Source organism: Zalophus californianus, chromosome 1 (genome assembly GCF_009762305.2).
Source record: "Zalophus californianus isolate mZalCal1 chromosome 1, mZalCal1.pri.v2, whole genome shotgun sequence".
NCBI lineage: Eukaryota > Metazoa > Chordata > Mammalia > Carnivora > Otariidae > Zalophus > Zalophus californianus.
In genome coordinates, this window is record NC_045595.1 from 82,218,627 (window position 1) to 82,237,221 (window position 18,595).

The 18,595-nt window shown below is 39.1% G+C and overlaps 1 long non-coding RNA gene across 1 annotated transcript in view; it reads right to left on the minus strand.

The window, feature by feature from the left end:
- LOC113918849 overlaps window positions 1–8,247 on the minus strand; it is a 31,759-nt gene extending 23,512 nt beyond the window's left edge. The window contains exons 1-2 of the long non-coding RNA XR_003518700.1: window positions 8,185–8,247; window positions 259–380 (exon numbers count right to left, since the gene is read on the minus strand). This is a non-coding gene — a long non-coding RNA (uncharacterized LOC113918849). The remainder of the gene's footprint in view (window positions 1–258; window positions 381–8,184) is intronic.
- Window positions 8,248–18,595: the final 10,348 nt, after the last annotated feature.

The window sequence follows — 18,595 nt, forward strand, 5'->3', positions numbered from 1 at the left end:
GCTTCCCCAGCTCTCCCCAATCCATCAGATGACTGCACACTGGCTTTTCCCAGGGTCCAGGAAAGAACCAGTCTTTCTGCATTGTCTCCACACACCCAAGTGCCCTCAGACTATTCTGTGTTTAAAAACAAAATCATTTTTTCGTTTTTCTCTTCATCTTTCTCTTTGTTTTTTTTTTTTTTTTAGGGGGAAAATCTCTATATCCTTCATATACAGGAATCTTAGGTAAATGCAAAGGGTTAAATGTGGATTTCAGACCTGTTCGATGTAATAATATGATCTCCTGCTGGTGGACACAGTCTGGTCAAGGCAGGTAGTGTAGTGGAGCCAGGACAGACAGATGGGTCAGGTGCTGCTTCCAAAACATTTCTCAGATGAGCCTGGGGAAAAAAAAGCATTCATTACATTAAAGAAAAACAAGAAACCATATTGAGGAGAATACAGCTACTTAGGAATCAAGCCATTTGAAACTGTGACAGTTGATGAGTACATTGACCATCAAAGCAGAAGGCCAGTTCCATGGAAGTTACAAAACAGAGCTAAAGTATGGTTTAATTACAGTTGACTTGGATGAGTTTGTTTTTTTTTTTAACTACACTTTCAACATTTGAGGTTAAAAGCCAAATGTCATAAAGGCAGCTGTGGTAAATGTCACAGTCCTTTACCTCAGGAATATATTTATGTCCCTTGCAATGGCGTTGAAATCCTGGAAACCACAGTCACATCTTTCTGGTGATAAATTTGCCTTGGAAATTGTCAGGTTGGACTTAATACATAAAGGGAACATAAGGTTGGGAGGAAACAGAAGGTGCAGCTGGCAGGGGTGGGAGGTCATAAGATAATATAGTTAGAACACAGGGTTAGAAGAATGCAAAAGGAGAGCTGGGAGATCAATACTCAGCACTCAAGAGAGGAAATGTACTCAGGACCCATCTCTGTTCTCACTGCAAACCTTAATATGTTACACATCATCAAGACACGAAACTAAATCCTAAACCCAACTGAGAAATGTCACTTATTTATAGTAATTTCTAGGATAATCTTTGACATACTCCCAGTTAGAAATTCAAGGATCAAGTTTCTGTATATGGTTTCCATAATTGGTGCCAGTACCTTCCAAAGTTTCTGAGCCCCAATTTCCACAAGTATCTGAAAGAAAATTTTATTCTTCAGTTTACCATGTTGTTTGGGGGGATTTTTTTCAAAGTATGGTCCTCATACTTCAGTATCTGAATTCCACTGGGGAGCTTATTAAAAATGCATCTTCCAGGCTCAACCAAGATCTAATGCCTCAGAGTTCTGCACCTGGAGCCTGGGAAATGCATTCATAAAAAGATCTCCAGGGGCATCTGAGGGACACTGAGTTTATGAACTATTGAGATGAAGAAGTCAAGACTGGAGGCTGCCCCTATATTTGACCCCAAAGTCAAGAAAGCAAGAGAAGGGACTCTAATCTCCCTAGCCTATCTTCTGTCTTAACTCCCAGTGATGCTGTCTTATAAGATATCCAGTGTTTCTGGAACAGCCCACCAAGTGTTGAATAGATCACTTTCTCTCTAGATGCCAACTCATAACAATGACACTTATGTTCTCTGGAGGCAGCTAGAGTTTTGCACATTTTCTAAGAAGGAAAACTTCTCTTTGGGACATTATTAAAAATCTCCCAATTAGAATTTCACTTAGAAATATTAATTTCATGGTAACCCACTTCTGGAAACTCTTTTACCTCTCTTCCATTGCTCTCTGAGTCAAGGCCTGGACAAACTAAGTCCTAATTGCATAATTCTATAGTGAGAATTTATTAAGCACCTACCATGTGCCAAAAACTGGTATTAAGTGCTATCAAGACAAAAATGGGGACAAAGAACACTCACTGTCTGGGACTTAGGGTCTAACAGGAAGAAAAGGCAAATAAACTGGTCATTACAGCACAGTGTGATCACTGTTGACAGATTGTTAAGGGATCCCAGAAAAAAAGGTATCTATATCAACCCAGAAGTTTTAAGGAAAGTTTCTTGGAAAAGGCCCTGTCTGAATAATGTAGAAGCATGAAAGCGAATTTACCTCTTAGGCATGTAGGAGGGCAGACAGCCAGAGGACTTAACAACATATTCACCCCATATGAACAGGGACATTTATGCAAATCAGATGTCAGGAGCAACCCACAGTTCTCCAGGTAGCATACCAAAAAAAACCAAAAACAAAAACAAAAAAAACTCAAAAAAGCTCCAGTGTTCCAATTACTGTACTGTATAACAGATCACCCCCAAAACATACTGGCTTAAAATAATGATAATGATTTTATTGTTTCATTATATCTGTGGGTCAAGAAAGGCTTGTCTTCACTCCCGAATGTCTGTCTGGGGTTTCAGTCAGAAGACTGCAAGGATGTGGCTGGAATCATGTGAAGGGTCATTCATTCACATGTAGCCGTTGCTGCTCAGTGTCAGCTGGGGACATTGCTTCCACTCCATGCAGACCTCACTATTCCTCACAGCATGGCAGCTGGGTTCCAAGGGTAAGCATCCCACCAGGAAAGAACCAGGCAGATGCTATATTCTTTGTATCACCTAGCTTTGACAGTCACAGAGCATCACTTCTGGCATACATGATTTGTCAGAGCAGTCATAAGCTTCCTGTCCAGATTCAAGGGAAACACAGTTTCCCTTTTTGGCACAAGGAACGTTAGTCATATTATAATAATAATAATAATATGTGGCATGGGATATATATACATATATACGTATATATATGTACATATACACTTGTATAGCCATCTTTGAAAAATATGTCACATCTAGATTACTAATATAAAGAGAATTTTGGAATATCCAGCTCAAATGTGCCATTCAACATATAAAAATAATGGAATGGAAAATATTAGCAAACCTATCTAGGTGTCAAAGTATATTATGTATGAAACTCATGGCTAAGTCAACTGTCTTGTCTCTGGATCTTGAAACACACGTGCTGTATCTATATATACGAACGCTATCTTTCGTGACCCCATCAAATAATATCTTTCAGAGATTTGAATTTTTAAAAACTCGAAAGAATAATGTGCCCAGCATGTTCTAAAACGTGTTGCAATAAAACAAAGCAACGATAACCCAGGGTCCAATTTTATAGGTCTATGACCAGGAAAATATTGTCCTCTCAAGGTCTAGATGCTCGGCCTTCCCATCTCTTTTCTGATGAACGTGTTGACAAATTGCCCCCTTCTTCAATCCACAGACTCATTAATTGAACTGATCTGAACTTTATCACAAAAGGTTCTTGGATAGTTTTACAATAGGAGACCAAAAGCCATAATCACACACGTAGCCACAGTTCACATTGTGCTCTGCCCTGGACAGGATGATTCATACATAGCCCGCCTGTACTCTTTTACACCCAAACAGAAACTTGCAAGAAAAGAACATCACAGGTTTGGCTGTCAGTACACTGTTCCCCTCCATTCACCCTGAAAGTTTAAATTTAATGCCTGCCTGACAGCCTTTTGTCTGCCATGCCGTTTTTACACTGACACACATTTTATACCTGATTTGGTGAGGGAGGGAAGACAGACACCACTGAAATAACGGGGAGGTCCCATGTCTTACCCTTTAAAGTTGCCAGGTTCCTATTGCACCTGAGTAATCACTATGTGACCTGTGAAATGTGACCCAGCACTGAATGGTCATGGACTGCATGTTAAATTTTAGCACTAATCCTAAAGTGTGGGTTAAGGGATTTAAAGCCAGAGGTTTCTAATCTAAAGGGCATGAAAGCATGATATTGATCTACCAGACAATGTCAAGAAACAATTATATGGCCCACAGACGTTTGTAACCAGTGAAGGATTAAGAAGGGAAAGAATTTCTCCAAAGTCCAACCTCTTTAAATCTTTGAAATTTCCCAGGGTAGCTGAGACAATAACCCTCACTCTCGATAGTTAAAATAGTTATAACAAAACAAAAGTGTCGCTTAGACATAAAGCTAATATATTTTGGCAGTTCTGTGGTTGGCGTTTTTTTAAGAAGTATAACCACTTGGAGCATTAGCACGTTAGAAACTGGACCCCAAAGAGACAGATTTAGGCATAGAGAAAGATTTTAAGGTAAATTGTGGCTTTTACAGAGGCCAAATGCCAAAAACATCTACTCCTTTCATCTCTAGTGAATATTTTAGGCACTTTTAAACATTAAAGAGATTATGAATAAACAGCTACAGATTGGCCCAAGGAAAGACGCACAGTATTATCATTTATAAAACTCTTTGACCTTTACATGTACTGATTTGAAGCTAGCCCCAAAAGTTATCTTGCTGATGGTTAAAATGATTGTTATGTGACAGAATGAACATTCTTCATGTGCAAGGAGTTTACCAGCCCACGGGGTAGTAAACAGGCGTCTCCTACAGTTCAACTGCCAAAAGCCAGCCTACTCAGTGAGATTCAGTAATGAAAACAGTGCTAGAAAGATATCTGGAATTACATTCACCTAATATTAATTATTGCTCTTTAAGGATAGTGAAATTTGGAATGGATATTTTTGCTCTTGTCTTACTTTTCAACATTCCTTGTTCTTTTCCTAATTAATATTTATCATTTACAAAATAAAAAGACAAAATATGAAGAAGGGCACATTCATAAAGATAATCAAAAAGGTTGAAGGCAATCAATAATGAGGGAATAAATAGTTAAATCAACTATGGTATATCCAATCAATGGATATTATGCAGCCATTAAAAATTATCATTATTAATTTCTTTTTTTAAAGATTTTTTATTTATTTATTTGAGAGAGAGTGAGAGAGAGCATGAGCAGTGTGGAGCAGCAGAGGGAGAGGGAAAAGCAGACTCCCCACTGAGCAGGGAGCCTGATACAGGACTCAATCCCAGGACCCTGGGATCATGACCTGAGCCAAAGGCAGTGTCTTAACCAACTGAGCCACCCAGGGGCCCCAAAAATGATCATTATGAATTTCTATGTAACAGCATGGAAGATGTTTATATCACAATGTTAAGCAAAACAATGTGAGTAGAAATTATGGGTAAAGTTTATTTATAGAAGCATGAAAGAATAAATATTGTTTTTATGCCCCATTGTTTAGTATCCTTTTTTAAAGATTTTATTTATTTATTTGAGAGAGAGAGGCAGAGGGAGAAAGCAGGCTCCCTGCTGAGCCTGATGTGGGGTTCAATCCCAGGACCCTGAGATCATGACCTGAGCCGAAGGCAGATGCTTAACTGACTGAGCCACCCAGATGCCCCACCCATTGTTTAATATCTTAATTATTACTTCTCCCCCAAAGTTTTAATTAAATAGGAACTTCTTAAAGATTTCAAAGTCATGAATCCCAAAAGATGTAAAATCGAGTGTCCTGTGAGGTAAGAGTGAATTACTCGAAAACATATTATCTCTCACCAGAGCAGTTCAAATTACATGATGGCTACAGTCACCCCTTTAACAAATACAGATGTAGTTAAGTTGATTCATTTCTAGAAGCTATAAGGAATGTGGGAGCTACTTTGCAAATGAGGAAGAAAAAAGAAAAATGGGAGAAAGGGAACTGCAAACATTTTCTTTTGTACAGTGGGTAAAATCTTCCAGGATAGCAGTATAGACAAGTCTTGGTTCCTCTGTGGACTTGCATTCATCTGGAACTTGTATTCACTGAAATAAATGATTATATCAGTAATATGAAATTAAGTGCCAAGTGGGAGAAACTTATGCAAAATTCCCAGATGCCTTAGGCGGAGGAAATAGAGAAGGGTTTTGTCCTGCAGATTTAGTGTTTACCAGCTGAGTTTATACAGTTGGGGATAGAAAGAAGGCATCATCCTAGGTATGAGGCCCCTCTTATTCACAGGATGAATAGAAGAGTAAGGAATATGGCCTGGGGCAGAAAGAGAAAAAAAAATTGGACAAATGAGTAAAAAGGAAAATAAAAGACATGAGAGATGACATGAGTGAGGACAGTGTGAGGCTAGAAAAGCTTAGGACAAGAGGAAGGCATCATCTAGTTAGGACAGGGTGGGAGATAAATTGAAGACAAAATTACAGGGTGGGAGATAAATTGAAGACAAAATTACAAGAAAAACAACTTCATTACCTGCTTCTATAAACTTGGTTTAGAGCTATTAAATGTAACTTCTGTCATCCTCATTTAGAGTTATTACATCAATTTTCTATTTCTATCAAGGTTCATAGAGGGGGCCACTTACAGGTGTTGTAAACCCCAATACCTGTAACAGTCCCAACAGGCCCCTCTCCTCACAGGCATCTAGTAACTTGCCTGTACAAGTGATTTTGTTGTAACCATGGCTAGGATCTGGTCATCTTCCTGGTACTCTTGCCCTGCAGGCAAACAGTCTGAAGAAGTGATGGCTTTCTCTTTATTCATTATAATTCATTCGACAAGCATACATTGAAGTCTTACCATGTCTAGGCACTATTCTAGTACAGTAGGTACCGTGAAGAACAAGACAAACAGGTTCCTATTCTCATGGTGCTCATATGCTAGCAGGAAGGAGAAACAATGAACAAGCAAACAAATAAATTTGACAAGGGCTATTTTCATAATGCTCAAAAAAAGGAACCTTTGAAGATTTCACCTTAAAGCTCATTTGTGAAGGATATAGTCAACCATAGTGATCACACTATTTTGAATGGCTATATCTTGAGGGGGCTCATGTATGCGAGTCTGAGTACACACATGTGTGTGTATTCAGTTATTATAATAGATTCATTACTTTGCTCTGAGTTGCGACACCATCATACCATCTCATACAAAACCTACTCCAGCTTTTCTGATTAGCAATATATCAGACACTGGGAGAGACGCAGTGTGAGATGCCGGGGAAGCAGGATATATCTCTGTCCTCCACACACTTAGGGTCTAATGGTGGAAATAGGCAAATACATATGTAATGAAAGTAGAAGAAAAAAATGTAAATCCTAAAAGAGAGATGAAGTTCAACTGTTTTAAAGGATCCAGGCCCACAGGGGTCAAATGACTTGACCAAAGTCACACAGCTTCTCAGGGAGAGAGCTAGATGCCCAGCTACTACTTTTCCCACAGAACCTCAGAAAGTGTCAAACTGACACAGAATCAGCATCTTTCAACAACCCCCAAATAGGATTATTCCCTCCTACAGGGTTTCCTCCCTGACTATAGATCCGAGTTTAACAGAGTCGGTAGCTAGAACTGCAAATTGAAAGTTAATGGGACTGGATTCTGCTGGGAAATTTGGCAAATCCTTCGCTTCTGTCTCTGTTTCTCCTCTGTACAATGAGGCCAACAAGATAGAAGTCAATCCTCCATCCTGTGGGGAGGAAAGAGGAAGAAAACTAACAGTTTCTGACCTCTTCTTTTACATAAGGCCCTGCGTTAGACCCCGTATTACATGTGTCATTGAATCCTCACGACATCCTGGTGAGGCAGAAATTACCCCCATTTTGTAGATAAGTACATGAGTTAAAAGAGGTTAAGAACCTTGCCCAAGGTTACACAGCTGTGCTAGAGCCAGGATTCAAAAGCAATCTATCTGCTCCTAACCTCTGTGCCAAGCAGCCACCCACTAGAATAATTTGAGCTCCTTATTAAAAAGATACTATATGGGTCCAAAACATTATCAGCCATGTGAAAAGCCCTGCTATAATTGTGAATAAAAAGCCTTCATTGGAATTTTAATTTTAGGACTTAAACACTAAGATAATATGTTTTATAAATACACAGTTTAAAATAATTTCTCTTCAAGTAAATTGTATTTTTAAGAGGTTTCCTGTAATTATATCCACAAAAAAGAATACAGAGAGAATTATATACCCTCTAAGGTGAAGGAAGAGCATAAAGAGAAAATTTCTCTACATGAGGGAGAAACCAGTGTGTTAAACAGTCACACACACCAGTGATGCTGTGCACAAGCCAACTGCTCTCACTCCCCTCCACCTCCTGCTGTCCTGTATCAGTGCTAATCCACCCAGCTCTTCTCACTTCCTTTTACAACCTAGATATCCCTATTTTTTTTTTCTTCTACAGTCCTGCTTAAGGGCCTAGAGTATCAAAGGATAAAGAACACTTGAAGGCTGATGTGACCTGAATAAACATGAGCAATTACAAGCTGTGTAACTATGAGTGGGTGATTTCAACCCTCTGAGACTCAGTTTCCTCAGTTGTAGGTAGAGAAGTGGATCTCTACCTCTCTGTTGTCAGATGATGGAGACAGGGAGTGGGATACGTCTGTGGCATCTATAGCTCAGAGAATGTTTTCCCCTTTCCAAACCAAAATTCTGAAGGAAGAACCAAGAATCCTGGGTATGTCATACCCACTTTCTGTTGCCCATCCTGCTCATTCTCAGCCTTCTGTAGAGGGGAAAGAAGGTGGCAAGTTTTTGTAGGAGGAACACTTGTTTGAGGCCCTTAAAACTGGCAAAGGCAACTCTGGAAAATTGTCTACCTGAGCAAACTTCAGCTTGTTTAATATGGTTGGTGGGCTTTGGGCACACAAGCCAACTAGTCCTAGCTCCAACACTTGGTAGCTGTGTGACCTTGGACTGAGTGGCTTACTCTGCTTGGATATCAATCTGTAACTTGGAAATAAAACCACTACTGGCCTAGCCTCCCTCATAGGCAAGGTGTGATCTCTGGTGGCATCAGGGGTATGAAGGCATAGCCGATGCATCAGCTATAATTTAAAAATAATTGGAACTGCCTGGAAAAAAAATCAGGAGAGTAGAACATGGATCTGTTTCCACTCCTGGAAAGCAAATTACTTGTGTCCCTGAAGGCAAAAAGTAAGTCAGAATTCAATTTCTTAATAAAACAGATGACTTCTAACCCTTTTGTCACATATCTGTTAGTATTGGTTCTCCAAAGACAGTCTGAAATTCACTTCATAATCCACACCCTCTATTTTTCTTTTATATGACTCTGATCAATGCAGCTAATGTAATTTCAAAATCCAGACAACAAATAAAAATTACACTCCAATCATATCTTACCATATACAAGAACCTTAAAGTCGGAGAGTATCTTGTTCATCTTTTCATCCCCAGTATTTAGCACCATACAAAAAAAGAAGCTCAATAAATAACTGCTGAATGAGTGACTAAATGAAAATCCATATATATATATGAATGCATGCATATGTGTGTGTATGTGTGTGTGTAGTGGATATATGATATGCTGCCAAATGTATAGCCTGAGCAATTTTTCAGAATAATTAGACATTTGAAGTCTATCCAAGACCGAACGTTCATTTCTCATAGAACTTGTATGAGCATTTGTTACAAACATAAGAAATATTTTATCAGAATCAAGAATTTTATTAGGTACATTTGATACACTTATAGAGAAGGAAACAGTCATATTGCTTACTCCAGCATGCTTCAGCTTCTCATGCCTGAGTTTCCCTCCCTGCAAATAGTGTCAAAACATACAGACCTTGGTGCTCGCTTCGGCAGCACATATACAAAATATACAGACCTTGGCAGAGGAGCTAATACCACTACAGCCACTGTCTGTGGGGTATTATAATAATACCACCTATCCAGCAGGTCAGCTTAGAACTCAAGTCCCTAACAAGTACAAGCACTTCACACTTGAAACTTTAATACCCTTATGAAGATGAAATGAATAATGTCAGTGCCAGGCCAGAAAGGCCATAGTATACAACTTTTATAATGCTCAAACCCAGCCTCTGTTTCATGGAATGCTGCCTCATAGTCTGTATATGAATAGAGATGTAGCCCTCACTGTGCCCATCTGGAGTACAAAAGCCCTTTGTCTACGTAGTGGAGGACATTAGTTATATAGACCTGGCCACCTCTGCATTGGAAAATCGCACTAGCAAGTTTCTTTTGTTGGGTTTTTTTTTTTTCCAGTAGCACACCTGGCTACTACATCCCTGGATTTAAAGTAGGTGTCCAGCTTCATCAAGAGTTCTGCATATTTAAATGAGACCTACATTGCTGAGTAGGAGTAGGGGCTATTCAGTGACACCCACCAGTTCAGCCCACTTGCAGTCTGGCAACCCACACGGCCTGAGTACTTTGGACCTTACAAGGTCAGGACTATGAGCTAGAAAACCAATCCCAGCTGCTTAAGTTTTTAACTTCACATTTTTACTTTTATTTTTAACTTACCAATGCGTGGATAAAATTGTGTTATACTCAATTCCATCTCCTAGTTTCTGTTTCCTTCTCCTATTTCTCTACCAAAAAAAGTAAATTGAATATCTCATTATGTCACAGAAGGAAGATACCAGTTCCCAACTCTCACTTATGAACCATAACATGTGAGTCGGATGCCCTGTTTTTAAGGGAATGTGGGCAGGGAAGAATCAAGAGAATGCATATCCTATAGTCCCGGAGGAGGTAGCCTTCTGGTTATGTAAATATAACAGGATCCCAAATCCTTTTGTGCAACACTCGTGTTTGCAAAGAGAATCTAGCTACTTTATGTGTTTTTATAATTAATTTAATCTTCCTAAGGTCATTGCTTTATGGTAATGAAGGAGGTGTAAGGATGGGGGTTGGGGGGAAAGGTCGTTTATCCCAACAGAAGCAATTAATTAGAAACACTTCGTGTAAATTTGTAATTGAGTTTTTCTTCATAAGAACTTCTACTAGCAATTATTTTTCTATTAAGATATTAAGATTCTACCTCTGCAAATCTAACCTCCTTTTATTTACTCTTTTAAAGACTTCATTTATTTCATTTCATGAAAATTGCTTCTTGCAGATGGATATAGACCATGAAAATGTTATATTGATTGTAATTGCAATGCTTTCTCTTCTCCTTACTGCAGACAGGCTACTACTAAAACCAACAAAACATAGCTTATTCATCTTAGCAGATTTGAGGTAGGCAAATAAAAGACACACGAACATCTTAAAACAACCAACTTCACTTACTACGAAAATAATTTAATTTTTTCATATGATTAAAGGTTTAAAAGTAGATGGGGCACCTGGGTGGCTCAGGTCGGTTAAGCGTCTGCCTTCGGCTCAGGTGGTGATCCCAGGGTCCTGGGATCGAGCCCCGCTTTGGGCTCCCTGCTCTGAGGGAAGACTGCTTCTCCCTCTCTCGCTCCCCCTGCTTGTGTTCCCTCTCTCGGTCAAATAAATAAATAAAATCTTAAAAAAAAAAAAGATTTAGAAGTAAATGCTCTTCTTCAGGCTGCCCTATCAGTGTAGAGATGGGTAATATTAGCCCTCTCCTAACTGCTGATGCTCCCACACTGACCTAAACTAAATACTCCCTCACTTTTAGCCTCAGTCTCTTCCTCAGAATTACTCTTTCTAACTCCTGTTCCCTCACAGTCCTGCTTGCTCTCAGATAAGCTGATCAGCTAATCCCTATCATGTTAATATACTATCCCAACAACAACAAAAGTAGGTTACTTGTAACAGCCTTACTTGGGCTTCTACTCTGGCTGAGATGGAGTATCAGGAACTGGATTTATTCTCCCGCCTGAAATAATTAAAAAAAAAACATAGAATACATGAAACTAGTTTTCAAGACAATGGTCACCAGGCAACAAAATACAATTATCCCTAAAAGATGGAAAAGAAGTGAAGTGTGTCCTATAACAGCCCCAACTTGCTGCCCGCAGTAATTTTCTAGGCCATAATGCAGGGATGGAAACTCCAGGTAAACACACAAGTTTCCCTGACCTGGAGAAATTAAACTATGGGTCTAGGGAGACCGAGGTAGCTAGAGTTATAGGACAGACATCAGAGAGGAAAAAATGACACACAGAGAGAACTGTGGAGCTCTGCAAATGTAGAAGGCTACCTCCTCCGGGACTATAGAGCTTCCTCTTCATCTTTAGCTGAGTACTAAATCAGCATATGCATGTGAGAAAACTATTCCAAGTTAGGGAAAGAATAACCCAAAGGCATTAAAAGTAAATGTGCCTAGTACTCAGTGCCAGGAACAGTGCCTGATCCCTTCATCCAGCTCCTTTAGCCAGACTAGAAAACCTCATAACTGACTGGGCATTTTGTAGAGTATTCAGAAGGGTTTTGCCTTACTAATGGGGCAAATTAATCCCATGCTAAATACAGTCTGTTCCCACCTAACAAACCTTAAAAGAAAGACTCAATAAGATAAAACTGTTTAAAAGTAACTTAACCATGTTCCAAAACAAAACTCAAGAATATTTATAGGAATAGAAAAGTATCTGGCACTCGACAAGGTAAAATTCAGTGTCTAGTATATGATCAAACCTTACCAGACGTGCAAAAATCAGATAAATGTGACACCTAGTGAAAAGGAATGTCAGTCAATCCAAAACGACTCAGAAATGACACAGATGATAGAATTAGTAGGCAAGTACACTAAAACAGTTATTATAATGGTATGCCACATATTCAGGAAGCTAGATTATGTGGTAGAAGAATTTGCAGAAGAGATTCCAAAGACAAAAAAGTTATTCAAATCAAAATTCTAGAGATGAAACTGTGAGCAATGAAAGATAAGCTGGATGGGATCAATAGAAGATTGCACATTACGGAAGAAAAAATTAGTAAACTTGAAGACATAGCAATAGAAACTATCCAAAATAATAATAATAAAAATGAATGAAAAAGAGAAAGAACAGAGCATCATTGAGCTGTGGGAAACTTTCAAAAGGCCTAATATATGTAACTGGAGTTCCAGAAGGAGTGGAAGGGTGGAGACAGAAAAAATATTTGGCCCCAAATTTTCCAAATTCAATGAAAATGATAAGCTCACAAATTCAAGCTCAAAAATCTCCAAGCACAAATAATATGAAGAAACCTACACCAAAGCACATTGTAATCAAATGGCTGGAAAATTGTTTTAGAAATTTGCCTCCCCACTAAGGAAATTGCTTTTTTATAGCCCATTTCACTGCACCTGGAGGTAGAAAGTTGTCTTTCTTATTCCTCATCATCACTCCTGGACCATTCTTTCTCATATACTTCCCTTAAAATATTCTCACCTTTGAATTTTATGTTATCACAGTAAATTACCCTCTACCCTTCATTATTTGTCATCTACTGCAGTGGGTTGCTCCCTGTCCTTAATATTTTTAGCTCTTGGTTCACTGTCCCTCTCCCCAAGACTGCTATTGTACCATTTCTTGGCAATATCAATATATAAATAAATGATCTTTCTAACACTTTGCTCAGTTCCTTGACCACCTCTCTATTATAAATTATGTCCCTCACTGCTCCACTGGTCTTGCCTAGAACTTATCATTACAATAAATCACTCCTTTCATATCTCTATTTTATGCATCCTATTCCTGGCCTTGCTTCATATTTCACCAAGAATAGATCTTCTACAGATTTCCCACAAATACATCTAACTACCTACCAGCATCAGAACCATCTACTCTTCATTCACTAAAATAAGTGAGCCATTCATACAGTCCCTTCCTTGTGTATCCAAGTCCATCTCTCTCTTCACGGACTTAATCGAGTTGTTCTCCCCTCTCTTTTCTATACCATTGATGGTTCCCTCTCTACTGGATCATTCCCTTCAACTTGTAAACATGCTGTTATTGCACCTACTTGAATAAACAAACAATAACAACTCACCCCCCCCAAACACACACCTCATTAAAAAAAAAGCCATTTTCCATAATTGAAGTAACTTCTTATTCTGTTAATTAGTAATTAAAGGGAAAGAATTAAGCTTTTAGGGAAAAGTATAATTCATTCTCAGTTGATGAAAAAAGCTCATCTTTAAAAAAAAATGCCAGCTAAAAATGTAGGGGAAAATGATAAATTTGCAAATCATCATCTAAAGTTCTCCAATTAAATAATTGATTTAGGTACCAAATGAAATATAGAAACAGAATTTCCACACAGTACCAAAATATCACTGCACAGATTGTTTGCTAATTGCAAAAGGGAAACCATGCCTTTATAAATATAAATATCTATTGGATACAACCCTAACCAAATAATACAGAAAATAGAAATTTAGAGTCACTAGACAACACCATATTAGTGTCTCCTAATGAAATGCAAAATGAAGTGCACAACATCACCCATGAAATATTACTGAAAAAAGTATTTAACCTAATCTAATCAAGCTTTAAACTTGTATGCAGGAAATCTTATATACTTCATGGGTGATGTGTACTCCATACTGCATTTCATTAAAAGGGATAGACAGATACACACATATACATATAGATTTTACTTATTTATTTGAGAGAGTGAGAATGACCATGAGCAAGGGGTCAGGGGTTTGGGGGGCAGGAGAGGCAGAGGGAGAAGCAGATTCCCCACTGAGCAGGGAGCCCAATGCAGGGCTCAATCCCAGGAACCTGAGATCATGACCTGAGCTGAAGGCAGACGCTTAACTGACTGAGCCACCAAGGCTCACTACATATATATATTCTTAGGAAAAAAAAAAAAAAAAAAAAACTACTTTTTCTGAACCCCACCTTCCAGTTTGTTCACTGATCTTTTTTGTAGCAAAACTTGAAATATCATATATAATTGCTGGTGTCAATTCCTCCCCTCTAATTCTCCCTTGAACTACTTATAGTCAGACTTTCACACCCCAACATGCCACCCAAACTATTCTTAACATAGTCACCAGTGTCCTCCACATTGTTAAAACCAATGATCAGTTCTCAGTCCACAGCACACTTGATATAGTACTGATGTCTGACCACATCTTCTCCTTGCCACCAATGATCACAGGTCTTTATGTCTATGGCTTCCTTCTAGCCTATCCACAAACACCAGCTTTTCTTCACCATATTCTAACAGAACATTTCTTCCTTGACATGCATCATGGGTCGGTAGAGAATTTTAATGTTAAAAGACCCTCAGTCACGCATTCATTCTACAAACATTAGCCGGTCACTTTAGCTCAAATCCTTAGTGGGTACAGATAGATGAGACAAGGTCCTTCCCTTCAAGTTAAGTGGGGAGAAACAAACACAGAAGATAATTACAACACAAAGTGGTGGATATGGAGAGATTTCAAGGTATCCTAAGAACACAGAGGAGTACTTTAATTTGGCTAAGGAGGACCAGGTATGACTTTCCAAAAGCGATTATGTCTGAGGAGTTTAAATTTTTTCACCATTAAAATGAGTGACCTTAGATGTGCTGCAGAAAATCCCTGACATCAATTTGCCCATCTGTAAATCTGGGATGTTAAAACTTACCTCACATGTTTGTTTTGAGCGTCAATAAAAATGATATAGGCTTGTTAAAGTGTTGTGGGAGTGCTACCTACAGTTTTATTAGTTATATTATCCTTCTCTGGCCTCTTGCCCACCACCATCCACCCAGAAGCAAGTACTTTAGAACGGAGAGTATCTGTTCAGACAGCTTCAAGCATCTGAAGAAATGAACTTATTTGCTCAGTACCTAAAATTCAATATCTTGAAAAACTTAAGTGCTTCTTATTTTTGTTCTAGCCTTATGCATCTTTTTGATATTTTGTTGAGGGCAATGTTATCACGTTCATCTACACAACCCTAGTCAATATGCATTGATTTGTGTTCTAATATTCATGAAACAATGGCTCGGTTTAAAAGCAATCCTCTGTTTTTGGGGTCTATTGTATGCCACAAATGAACAGCTAATAGAGCTATAGTTACTGACGGCTACATCAGAGAGACCGCTAATGCACCAGCCTAACAGACTGTAAGGGAACTTGGAAAAAAATATAATTCACATAAAATTCTCTTAGCAATTAATTTTCTCCCTAACATGTTTCTGGAACCCAGTGTGTAGACTGATAAACTGGGTAATATTGGGAGAGGGAAAGGAACTCAATGATAAGATTCCTGTGCTTTATCATCAAACACAGCACTGACCTCTGGTTTTCCCCCATAAAGTGCCAGATATCTTCTATTGCTTTTTAAGATAATTAGTAGGCGAAAATCTCTTAGAAAAAAAAAAAAAAAGCACTATGAATTGGGTATTGTGGTGGTTTTAAAAACAATCACAAATTTTTTGATACTTCTCCATCTCTATTACCTCCTCTTAAATATGGGCAGACCTGTGACAGCTTTGATCAAAGAGAGTAGAAGTGACATTTTGTGATTTCCAAGGTTACCTCACAAAATGCCATGCAGCTCTACCTGGGTCTCAGAACTCTCACTCTCCTGATGCTCCCTTCCGGGATGCTTCCATTCAGAACCCAGCCACCTCACTATGAGAAGTGCAATCCACATGGAGAGGCCACGTGTACGTGCTCCTGTCAGCAGCTCCAGCTGAGCCCAGCCCTTACGTCATCCTGGCCCACATATCAGACATGTGAGTGAGAAGTTTCCAAATAATTCTAGCCCCCATTCATTTGAGCCATTGCTCAGCCATGTGAGTCTTCCCAGCTGAGGCCCCAGACTTTATGCAGCACAAACAAACCATCCCCATTATGTATTCTGAATTTCTGACTCACAATCGTTATTTTACACTACTACATTTTGGGAGACTTTGTTTTGCTACACTAAATAACTGGACATGGTGGGTCATAAATGCCATCAATGGTAACAATTAAAATATCTAGCATTAAGATAACCAAAAAAGATGAATGTGCTTTTTTCACACTGGAAATATACAGTGCTCATCTGAACAGATAAAAAGCTTTCCCGACATGGAAAGCTGGACTCAATACCTAGAAAAATTTTCAGTGAGATGCTGGGACAACTCATAGTGGGTTTTTGTTTTGTTTTGTTTTTGTTGTTGTTGTTTCTTGGTAAAATAGTTTTTTCCTCTGTCAAAACACAAACCAACACAGTACAGGGGTGAGGGGAGGCCACACAGTATAGCCTGTCTTTTATAGAAGAGAGGATGAGATTAAAAGCCTCACCCCACTCTTGCCCAGCTAAGAAAAAAATCCTAATACCCATTATAAATATCTCTTGTAATATTAAAACAAAAATATTAAAAAAAATATTTCCAGGGCCCATCTGGCTCTGCTTCTGCACAGAAAGGGTTAACCTTCCATATTTGATCTCAAGGTCACAGGGCAGGGTGGTGAGGAGAGGCAGATTGGGAAAGGGAGGTGGGGGTACTAAAAAACAAAGGGACAAACCAACATATCTAAGGCCCTCCAGAACATCCAGAAGCAAGTTGGGGGAGGGTACCTGTTAGAGACTAAGAAACCAGTGCTGTACCCCGAGATTGTTTCACTCCTATCCCCCAGTCCCTGACATTCTTAATCTGTCCTTTTCAGGCACCACTGTGAGGTACCAATATCAGGATCCATCCTTTCAACTCACTACCCAGCTTTTAAAGTCCCCTCTAACAGGTATCAGCCCCCTCCCCAAATAAGCATGAAGAAAGCTGGAGGTCCTTCCTGGGAGGAGGGTATTTCAGGAGTAAGGCACTTTTGGGGTCCCCTTTCAATCCCTGATCAAACAGTAAATGTGGTGCTGCCTCGTCCTTGGAAAGCCTTGTCCTTGGAAACCTGGTCTGCATTCAAGGCCCTGCGCTTGGACTGTATTTCCCTTGGGCCAGAAGAACCTGGATGTGACTAGAGACCTGTTTGTGAATTTGGGTCTTCACTGTTCTCAGCTTGATGTAGTGGGAAATCAGTTCATTCAAAGCACACATCTTGCCTTCATCAGACAGGATCATTTTCTTCCAGCCACATGGCAGGTAGATGGCCAGGGCCCTCCAGAAGCTCCGCTTGATGTCCAAACTCCACACCGCTTCTGCATCGGAGCCCCCGTCTCCCCCAACCCCCTCGCTGTCAACAGTGCCTTCCTCACTTCCTGTCCAGCCACTGCCATCGGCCAGAGGGCCCCAGCCCAGGGTTCCCCCATCTGGGCCCCCTGGCCTGGGCTGGGGAGTCACAGATGGGCAAGGCACTGCACAACTCATAGTGTTTTAACTGTATTTGCTAACCTACCAGTCAAGTCAGAGAGACAAAAAATAGGTATAGCTATAGATGATATAGATATAGACATCATTGTTTTTATTGTCCCGTCTCATGAGTCTCATTCTCTAGATATGGGAGAAATAAATTGGAAAGCAAAACTGCAGGTGAGTGGGCTTCTTTCTGTTAACTGTATCAACCCTACTGTTACAAAATTATTTAATAGAAATAATATCATGGGCTTTTCTCAATGTTGTAGAGCAGATGCAAACTCTAAGTTTTGAAATTTCAGATCTTAATCCATGTTAAAAGATAAAGACTTCAAAAATAAAAAAACTAAATAATATTTGTAACTGTCAAAATCTTTTTTAATGTACAAAATATCTTTTAATTGTTAAAGAGTTCTTCATAACCCCAATGTAACTCAGTATTTTTTTCTAAACGATATTTCATTACTAATTAACCTTCAAAAAAGCAGAAGGTATCCCCTTTTGCACCAAAGGTTGTAATTTTCCATAGCTTTGATTTTCGTTTAATACTCCGTTAAGAACATATTTTTGCTGAATTTTAAAATGCTACCATTCTGGGAGGTAAAGAACTAAGTGCTAAGTGAAATGTGAAACCATAGTCTTCCTTGGAAATGTATTTCTCTAAGAAAAAATTAAAATGTGCCAAATATATCTCTACAAAGAAAGGAAGGACATTCTTACTGATGTCTACTCCAGGAATAACCTCCCTGGGGAGAATTTTGAAAGGATTTGAGCATTTTAAAGGTCCTGAACTAA